Source organism: Narcine bancroftii, chromosome 1 (assembly GCF_036971445.1).
Source record: "Narcine bancroftii isolate sNarBan1 chromosome 1, sNarBan1.hap1, whole genome shotgun sequence".
In the NCBI taxonomy this organism is placed as follows: domain Eukaryota; kingdom Metazoa; phylum Chordata; class Chondrichthyes; order Torpediniformes; family Narcinidae; genus Narcine; species Narcine bancroftii.
Genome location: NC_091469.1, coordinates 83,066,362 through 83,077,254, shown reverse-complemented (window position 1 = coordinate 83,077,254; position 10,893 = coordinate 83,066,362).

Below are 10,893 nucleotides of genomic sequence, written 5' to 3'. Positions count from 1 at the left end.
TTTCTATGTTCTATGTCTATATAAAAAAATAACTGAGAGCACTTGATAGAGCAGTTTCTGGAACTTGGCGACATCCTGGCTGTGATGGTACATTTTTAAAATTATTTGTATTTTCTGTAATATTTTAATCATTTGATGTTTTCAGAATGTTTTAATAAGGTAAACAATTTTCTAAGCATCATTTTCAAGACAGTGGGAGGTTTAGCTTTGACAGATTCTTTTGTTGTTAAGGTTTCAGCAGTTGTAAGGTTAAGGCTTCTAGCCTGTCTCCTTAACCAGATGGGCCGAGGTGCTCTAATCATACTGATCAGCTCCAGCAGGCTTTCACCAGGAAATTCTTTTTTCCTGACATATCTGAGGCAGGGGCATAGACAGGTTCTAAAGTTAGGGGGAGCAAGCACATAAAAAGGTGCACTGATTTTTCGGCAGCGTTGGATGGAAGTGGAGGGGGGGGGGCAGAGGGATCGTACTGTAGGGGGGGAGAAAGGTGACACTTTTGTTGGAAGAAGTTCCCCCTGCACTGCCCATTAGTCAGGCCCAGCAAAGTCCTGGGTATTGAGGATTCTTTCTTTGAAACAAGTCTGAATTACCACCTAAAATTCACAGATTCTCACTTGTCATAATTTAGCATTGATCCAACAGATTGGTTTACTTGAAAGAGTTTTGTTATGTACATGTATTATCCTAGTTGCCTGAGAAATGTTCTTGTGCTGGCTGTTTAGTGGAAAATTCCATACATTTGAATGGCATTTGATTGTTGGGATGTGTTTGCTGTTCACTGGACTAGAAAATTGAAGGTTATAGCACTTTTGATTGCCCTACAAATAAATAATTACCTGATGTCCTACCCTGAACTTCAGCCTGTTGTTTTCATAAATTCTTTCTTCTATTTCTTTATTAGGGGCTGAAGGTTAACTAATTGCTGATAAGAAAGTTATTAGGTCAATTTTTTGCTGATTTGGAATTATGTCTATTATTTACCCACTTCAAGGATAAGTTCCAATTTCCTGTAACAAACATTTAGAATACCAATTGCTTCATCTACCCTGCAACTCCTTTCAACCCTCAACGTGATCTTTTCAAGTGAGAAATATAGGTGTGCCCTCCACATTCTAGTTGGCATCTATTTTCACAATGGTCCGTTCTGATTCATTAAGGAGATGCACACTTACTTTCCCTAATCATTCAGATCCTAGATGTCTGGGACAGAGCATCGTGTTACTTCTGATGACCACATTCAACAGCATATTGTGTCATTGTACAGTTATTTCCTTAGTAGCAGTTTGAGCAGCTTGATCACTGTGTTGAAGGCTTTGGTAAGGTCAACAAATGTTGCAAAAAGTCCCTTGTTCTGTTCTTTACACTTCTCTTGGAGATGCTGAGAACAAATACCATGTCAATTGTGCTCCGGTTGGCTCTGAAGCCACATTGACTCTCTGGGAGGTGTTCTTCAGCAGGGATAGGCACCAGACTGTTTAGGAGTACTCTTGGAAAGATTTTTCTTGTGATGGAGAGAAGAGTTATCTCCCGGCAGTTGGAGCAGTTGGACTTTTCTCCCTTGTTCTTGTACGGGGTGGTAATGACTGCACCACGGAGGTCCTGTGGTAGTTTGCTTTGTTCACAGCAGCAGGCAAAGAACTCGTGGAGTTTGGCATGTAATGCTGGGCACCCATACTTCCAAATTTCTGGTGGGATTCCTTTGACTCCTGTTGCCTTACCACTTTTCAGCTGCTCTATGGTCTTGACAGTCTCTTCTCAGGTTGGAATCTTAGTTCCGTTTTCTCTGGCTGTCATGGGATACGATGAATTGCTGAGTCTTGGACCATGCGGTTTGCACTGAAGAGAGTCTGGAAATGTTCCGACCACCGGTTCAGGGTGACATCTTGTCTGTGTAGAGCACCTGGCAAGGATCTCTGGACCTGGTGCGAAGGGCCATACACCAGCTTTAGGACTTCATAAAATCCTTTATAGTCACTGGTGTCTATACAAAGCTGAGTTCTTTCTGTGAGGTTGGTCCCACACATTCTGAATCTCTCAAAACTTGCACTGGGTATTGCTGCATACAAGGCAGAAGGCTGCTTTCTTATCAAGACAAGACAGTTGGGCAAGGTGCATCTGGTGGGCGGATCTCTTCTTCGTCAAGGTTTGTGGCAAATCATGGAACGACTGGGATGCCCACTAAAGTTCTTCAGCATGGTCATCCAGCTGCATGAAGATCAGCGTGGTCGTCAGACAGAGCAAAGACCTCTTGGAGCCCTTCTCAATAAGCAACGTGTAAAGCAAGGCTGCGTCCTCACACCAACTCTCTTCGCCATCTTCTTCAGTATGATAAAACAAGGAAGGGGAGTTATATGTACTTAACAACTGGTGCAGCAATGCGAAGAGCGAAGATCAGAGACAGTTATTGTTTTCCTGAACTGGAGTATTTGACTGTTAAATGCAGGCCTATTTACCTTCCTGGGAAGTTTACTGTTGTCATAGTCACAGCTGTTTACATTCCACCAGATGCTAATGAGCGTATAGCTTTAGGCTATCTTCTCAACATCTACAACAGAACCCTGAAGCAGTCCATGTTGTAGCTGGAAATTTTAATTACGCAGATTTAAAGACAGTCCTGAAATTTGAACAGCATGTTAAATGTGTTACCGGGGAAAGCACACTAGATAAATATACTGACAATAACCGCAACAGCAGTGCGAGTATAAGACAGCTTTAATAAACTAATATGTACACTAAGAGATCTTGTTTCTCTGCAAGTCAAACCTGGAAGGCTTGACTGTAGCTTTGGACTGCTTTATATACAAGGTCACTGGGATGACCCCTGGTGACCTAGTGGTGTAATTACATATCACCACATTCACCCTCCCTTAAAAAATTATTCCCCCCCCCTCCCCCCCACCGTCCTCTTTCCCTTGGTAGTAAGTTCATAAGTCTAAAATTTTTTGTGGCTTCCGTTGCCTTCTGGACCTCCTCGGTAATGGTGTAGGGGTGGGGAGTGCGGTTTGCCTTTCGGCCTTTCTTGGTGGAGGTGTGGGAGTAGGAAGTACTGGTTATTCATGTGGCCGTGTGGGCTGGGGATCCTCTTGTATGGAATTAGGTCCTGCCATCAAGTCTAGGGTGGTGATATTTTGTGGGGCGGGCATACCCAAGGTTCTGATTTCTGGGGTGGGTGGTATAGTCCTCTGGGGTGACTCGATGGACGACTGTTCTAGTGACTGCTGCTGCGGTCCTTGATGATCCATAGAGATCTGTGTTTCCTCCGCGTTGTTCACACATCCGGCCGGCACGAGATCCCTGGTGGCCACCGAGTCTTCTCTTCCATCTGGGAATGTGTTGAAGGCGTACTGAGGGTTCGCATGCCTCAACTCCACTTGATCCACCAGCGGATCCGCGTTGTGGGGTCTGCAGTGCTTCTGGAAAAGAACAGGTCCCGGTGTCATCATCCATTTAGGCAGCACTGTGCCCGTCATGGCTTTCCTTGTGAAATAAAGATACGTTCATGTGGGGTCATGTTAGTGGCAGTACACAACAAAGAACGTATAGAGTGTAGGGCTTCTGGCAACACTTCTTGCCATCTAGTAATAGGCAGATCTTTTGCTTTTAAAGTCAAGAGGACTGTTTTCCAGATAGAGGCATTTTCCCTTTTGACTTGTCCATTCCCCCTGGGATTGTAACTTGTAGTGCGGCTGGTAGCAATCCTTCTCTCGTGCAGGTACTGCTGTACTTCTGCGCTCATGAATGCAGCACCCCTGTCTATGTGTTTGCAGTTTGAGTACCCAAATATGCTGAAGATGGGTTGGAGGCATTTTATAACAGTGGCTGCTGATACATCGGAACACGGGATTGCGAAGGGGAAACGGGAATATCCATCTGTTATGTTTAGGAAATAGACATTTTTATTATTGGACGGGAGTGGGCCTTTAAAATTGAGGCTGAGGCGCTCAAAACGTTTGGTAGCTTTCATCAGGGTGGCTTTGTCTGGCCTGTAAAATTGCGGTTTGCATTCTGCACAGATGGGGCAGCTCTTGTTCACTGACCTCACTTCCTCTACTGAAAATGGGAGGTTTTGGGTTTTAATGAAGTGAAACAGTCTAGCGACCCCCGGGTGGCCAAGCTCATTGTGCAAGTTCTGCAACTGGGACGTGTGGTTAAGGATGGCACAAGTGCTTCCGGACAGCGCGTCCGGGGACTCATTGACCGGGGCGGTATGGAATGTTGTAGTTAAATGTAGACAATTCTATCTGCCAGCACAGGATTTTGTCATTCTTAATTCTCCCCCTGTTCTGGTTATCGAACATAAAAGCCACAGACTGTTGTTCCGTGACGAGGGTGAAGTGTTTGCATGCCAGATAATGTCGCCAGTGCCTTACTGCTTCCACAATGGTTAGGGCCTCCTTTTCTACTGCTGAGTTTTTTACTTCTGACCCCTGTAGGGTTTGCAAGAAAAAGGCCACCAGTCTGCTGTCTTGGTTTAGGATGACTGCCAGAGCCATATCGGATGCATCCGTTTCTACTTGAAACAGGATCGACTCATCTATGGACCGCATGGTAGCTTTAGCGATATGGTCCCTAATGTCCCTGAATGCTCTTGTGGCTGCTGGGCACAGTGGGAAAACTGAGGCTTTTATAAGTGGGCGGGCCCTGTTGGCGTAGTTGGGGACCCATTGGGCGTAGTAAACGAACAGCCCCAAACACCTTATCAGCGCTTTCAGTGTATGTGGCATTGGGAGGTCTAGGAGAGGGCGCATATGGCCTGGGTCTGGGCTGATTTCTCCATTCTGCACTATGTAGCCCAGGATTGGCAATTTCCTGGCACTCAAGACGCATTTGTCCCTGTTGTACGTTAAGTTCCATACCTCGGCTGCCTGGAAGAAGCGTTTTAAATTCGTGTCATGATCTTCCTGAGTGTGGCCACAGATTGTCACATTGTCTAAGTAAGGGAACACCGCTTTCAGTTGGAACTCATCTACTATTCGGTCCATTTCTCTCTGAAACAGGAACACTCCATTGGTGACACCGAAGGGGAGTCACAGAAATTGATACAGCCTGCCGACTGCCTCAAATGCCGTGTAAATGCGATCACTGTTTCTAATGGGTAGTTGGTGGTATGCTGCCTTCAGGTCTATGGTGGAGAACACCTTATACTGTGCAATCTTGTTGACCATGTCTGCTATGCATGGCAGGGGGTAGGCATCTAGTTGTGTAAATTTGTTGATTGTCTGGCTGCAATCCACTACCATGTGCAGTTTTTCTCCTGACATTACTACAACCACCTGGGCTCTCCAGGGGCTGGTGCTCTGCTCTATGATGCCCTCCTGTAGTAGCCTTCAGACCTCTGTCCTAGTGAAGGCTCTATCCGTCAGGCTGTATCTCCTGCTCTTTGTGGCTATTGGTGTGCATTCTGGGGTCAGGAGTGTGAACAGCGGAGGGGGTTCTATGTTCAAGACAGACAGGCTGCAGTGTTGTTTCTTCGTAAGGTGTAGTGGGGGGTGAGGCCCGTTGTGCATTATTGTAATGCTTTCTAAATGGCACTGAAAATCTAACCCCAATAGTACCAGGGCACAGAAGTGAGAGAGTACTAGTCATTAGAACCCTTCGTATTTTGTGCCCTAGATTTCTAGAGTGATCCTGCAAAACTGTTTTACCTCAGCCGCAAGGCTACAAGCTGCTAACAGAATCTGGTGTTCATTTGGGCATGTGGGAAGGGCAAGGTGATTTACTAACCCCTGCTCAATAAAACTTTCAGTGCTTCCACTATCTATTAAGCAATTTACCCTCACATCATTAATTTTGATGCACAGAGTGGCGTCAGATAAATTGTGTGGACTCGCCTGATTCATGCGCAAGGAAGCAAGTCTGGCGTGTCCTTCGTGTCCTTCCATCCGATAGTACTCGGCGTCATATTCATCTCCTGAAGACTGTGTTCTCTGCTTTGTAGCATTTGTCCAAGATGGCCGGCTGCACATGGCATTCTTCTTCTTCTGTTTCTGTGGAGAAAGAAGAGCTTTCCCGCCTTTCATTAGCATGAGAATTGGCCTTGTCTGTGGCCTTGGGGCTTCTGCAGACTTTTGCATAATGGTCACGTTTTCTACAGTTGGAATAGACATTTTCTCTGGGAGGGCAGAGGGCTCTGGGGTGCTTTCTTTGTCCACAGATAAAGCACTTGGGACCCTCAAGGTGCTGCTGCTTCTGTGAATTCCTGTGAGGCAGCATACTTTTCTTTTCGTGGGGCTAGAGAGTCCTGCAGTGTGATGTTTGTCCCAGCCCCAGGGTCCTGTGAGTACTCCTCCAATTCTTTCCTGGTGCTTTCTAACGCTTCTGCAATAGTCTCTGCCTCATCTAGCCTCACCATTCCCTTCTCCAGCAATCGATGTCTCGTCTCAGTGGACCGTATGCCGGCAACAATTCTGTCCCTAATAAGGTCCTCCGCATACTCCTGAGCTGATATTGCTTTAAATTTGCAGCCTCTTGCCAGGTCTTTCAGAGAGAGTATAAAGTCTCTGGCAGACTCCCCTACTTGATGTGACCTAGTCATGAATCTGTATCGGGAATGGAGTTCACTATGCTCCCTACTGTAATGCCTCTGTAAAATGCTCATTGCCTCTTGGTAGGACCTGGCATCCTGTATAAGGGAGTAAGGGTGGTCTCCCAGCTGGGCTAACAGCAGCATTAATAGCTCTTTATCCGATGCCTCAGCACCTTCCACGTAATTCAGAATGCATCTCTGCCAGTGGCCGAAGTGCATGCCGGCTCCGGGATTTCTGGGGTCGAGCTCCAGCCTGTCTGGTCGCAGCACATGGCTAAGCCGCAGTCTCTGGTCCCTTAGGTGTAGCAAGGATGGACCCTGGGGTACTGGGAGCTGCTGGTAAAGCCACTGTGAGCCTTGTGTCCACTGGAGGAGTAACTTGGGTGCTTGGGGCTGTTGGTTGAGTCTCTGGCTTTGGGATATTTGCAGCGGATTTGGGGGGGATCCCAGCGGTGGTGTCAGGTCTCCGTGTTACTGGGGAAACTGCTGCTGGGGGAATGACGGAAACGGTGTCTGCTTTCCCTGGCTCTGGAGTGCTTAGGAATTCTGCACATACATGGCGATCGGGAGCACGACTTGTGGAGATCCTTCCACCCACACTTGTAGTGGCCCTTTTCTGATCGGACCAGGGTTTAGGGTCAGCAGCACCTGTACCGATGTACCCATGGGCAGGCAGGGCTCTTGGCCATTTCTTACCTGCCCTATCGTACTTCTGATGTTTGTCCCAGCCCCAGGGTCCTGTGAGTACTCCTCCAATTCTTTCCTGGTGCTTTCTAACGCTTCTGCAATAGTCTCTGCCTCATCTAGCCTCACCATTCCCTTCTCCAGCAATCGATGTCTCGTCTCAGTGGACCGTATGCCGGCAACAATTCTGTCCCTAATAAGGTCCTCCGCATACTCCTGAGCTGATATTGCTTTAAATTTGCAGCCTCTTGCCAGGTCTTTCAGAGAGAGTATAAAGTCTCTGGCAGACTCCCCTACTTGATGTGACCTAGTCATGAATCTGTATCGGGAATGGAGTTCACTATGCTCCCTACTGTAATGCCTCTGTAAAATGCTCATTGCCTCTTGGTAGGACCTGGCATCCTGTATAAGGGAGTAAGGGTGGTCTCCCAGCTGGGCTAACAGCAGCATTAATAGCTCTTTATCCGATGCCTCAGCACCTTCCACGTAATTCAGAATGCATCTCTGCCAGTGGCCGAAGTGCATGCCGGCTCCGGGATTTCTGGGGTCGAGCTCCAGCCTGTCTGGTCGCAGCACATGGCTAAGCCGCAGTCTCTGGTCCCTTAGGTGTAGCAAGGATGGACCCTGGGGTACTGGGAGCTGCTGGTAAAGCCACTGTGAGCCTTGTGTCCACTGGAGGAGTAACTTGGGTGCTTGGGGCTGTTGGTTGAGTCTCTGGCTTTGGGATATTTGCAGCGGATTTGGGGGGGATCCCAGCGGTGGTGTCAGGTCTCCGTGTTACTGGGGAAACTGCTGCTGGGGGAATGACGGAAACGGTGTCTGCTTTCCCTGGCTCTGGAGTGCTTAGGAATTCTGCACATACATGGCGATCGGGAGCACGACTTGTGGAGATCCTTCCACCCACACTTGTAGTGGCCCTTTTCTGATCGGACCAGGGTTTAGGGTCAGCAGCACCTGTACCGATGTACCCATGGGCAGGCAGGGCTCTTGGCCATTTCTTACCTGCCCTATCGTACTTCTGTGGTCTTTCCCGCATTCCACCACGATTCCAGTACAGCGGTTCCTCGCCACCTCTGTCCTCAGAAGTGCGTGCGTGCTAGTCGTCCCCGGATTCCATTCCTCAGGAAGAGTCTCCAGGTGGTCGGGAATGCGCATTGGAGCAGAAGCAGCTTCCATCCTAGTAGCTATCATATTAGTTTATTAAATTGTACTGACAATAACCACAACAGCAGTGCAAGTATAAGACAGCTTTAATAAACTAATATGTACACTAAGAGATCTTGTTTCTGCAAGACGAACCTGGAAGGCTAGACTGTAGCTCTGGACTGCTTTATATACAAGGTTACCGGGATGACCCCTGGTGAAGTAGTTCTTTGGCTTGGCTTTGCTGATGAAGATTTATGGAGGGGTATGTCCACGTCTGCTGCAGGCTCGTTGGTGACTAACTAGTCCGATGCGGAACAGGCAGGCACGGTTGCAGCGGTTGCAAGGGAAAATTGGTTGGTTGGGGTTGGGTGTTGGGTTTTTCCTCCTTTGTCTTTTGTCAGTGAGGTGGGCTTTGCGGTCTTCTTCAAAGGAGGTTGCTGCCCGCCGAACTGTGAGGCGCCAAGATGCACGGTTGGAGGCGATATCAGCCCACTGGTGGTGGTCAATGTGGCAGGCACCAAGAGATTTCTTTAAACAGTCCTTGTACCTCTTCTTTGGTGCACCTCTGTCTCAGTGGCCAGTGGGGAGCTCGCCATATAACATGATCTTGGGAAGGCGATGGTCCTCCATTCTGGAGACGTGACCCACCCAGCGCAGTTGGGTCTTCAGCAGCGTGGATTCAATACTTGCGGACTCTGCCAGCTCAAGTACTTCGATGTTGGTGATGAAGTCACTCCAATGAATGTTGAGGATGGAGCGGAGACAGTGCTGATTGAAGCGTTCTAGGAGCCGTAGGTGATGCCGGTAGAGGACCCGTGATTCGGAGCCAAACAGGAGCGTGGGTATGACAACGGCTCTGTACATGCTGATCTTTGTGTGCTTCTTCAGGAGGTTGTTTTTCCAGACTCTTTTGTGTAGTCTTCCAAAGGTGCTATTTGCCTTGGTGAGTCTGTTGTCTATCTCGTTGTCGATCCTTGCATCAGGTGAAATGATGCAGCCAAGGTAGGTAAACTGGTTGACCGTTTTGAGTTCTGTGTGCCCGATGGAGATGTGGGGGGGCTGGTAGTCATGGTGGGGAACTGGCTGATGGAGGACCTCAGTTTTCTTCAGGCTGACTTCCAGGCCAAACATTTTGGCAGTTTCCGCAAAACAGGACGTCATGCGCTGGAGAGCTGGCTCTGAATGGGCAACTAAAGCAGCATCATCTGCAAAGAGTAGTTCATGGACAAGTTGCTCTTGTGTCTTTATGGAGATGTGGGGGGGCTGGTAGTCATGGTGGGGAACTGGCTGATGGAGGACCTCAGTTTTCTTCAGGCTGACTTCCAGGCCAAACATTTTGGCAGTTTCCGCAAAACAGGACGTCATGCGCTGGAGAGCTGGCTCTGAATGGGCAACTAAAGCGGCATCGTCTGCAAAGAGTAGTTCATGGACAAGTTGCTCTTGTGTCTTGGTGTGAGCTTGCAGGCACCTCAGATTGAAGAGACTGCCATCCGTGCAGTACCGGATGTAAACAGCGTCTTCATTGTTGAGGTCTTTCATGGCTTGTTTCAGCATCATGCTGAAGAAGATAGTAAAGAGGGTTGGTGCGAGGACGCAGCCTTGCTTCGCGCCATTGACAATGGAGAAGGGTTCGGAGAGCTCATTGCTGTATCTGACCCGACCTTGTTGGTTTTTGTGCAGTTGGATAACCATGTTGAGAAATTTGGGGGGGCATCCGAGGCGCTGTAGTATTTGCCAAAGCCCTTCCCTGCTCATGGTGTCGAAGGCTTTGGTGAGGTCAACAAAGGTGATGTAGAGTCCTTTGTTTTGTTCTCTGCACTTTTCTTGGAGCTGTCTGAGGGCAAAGACCATGTCAGTAGTTCCTCTGTTTGCGCGAAAGCCACACTGTGATTCTGGGAGGACATTTTCGGCGACACTAGGTATTAGTCTATTGAGGAGAATCCTAGCAAAGATTTTGCCTGCAATGGAGAGCAGCGTGATTCCCCTGTAGTTTGAGCAGTCTGATTTCTTGCCTTTGTTTTTGTACAGGGTGATGATGATGGCATCACGAAGGTCCTGAGGCAGCTTTCCTTGGTCCCAGCAGAGCATGAAAAACTCATGCAGTTTGGTATGCAGAGTTTTGCCGCCAGCCTTCCAGACCACTGGGGGATTCCATCCATACCTGCTGCTTTGCCACTTTTCAGTTGTTCAGTAGTGGTGTAATTACTTATCACCACATTAAAGTCTATACAAATATTAAGAATGGCTTTAGGTCAATACCATTACCACACTTGGGCCCATCAGATCACTTATCCATATTCTTAATCTCAATTTATACTCCCCTTAGAAGGAAAGCTCAACCCAGTATAAGGACTGTTAAGACATGGCCATAAGGAGCTTTCTTGCAGTCACAGGATTGCTTTGAAAGGATTAACTGGGACATTTTTGAAGATCAGGATTTGGAGGTGCGTACATCAGCTGTACTCTGTTATATGCAGAACTGTGTTGACAATGTCACCGTCAACAAATGTATTCGGGTATATTCCAACCTGAAGCCC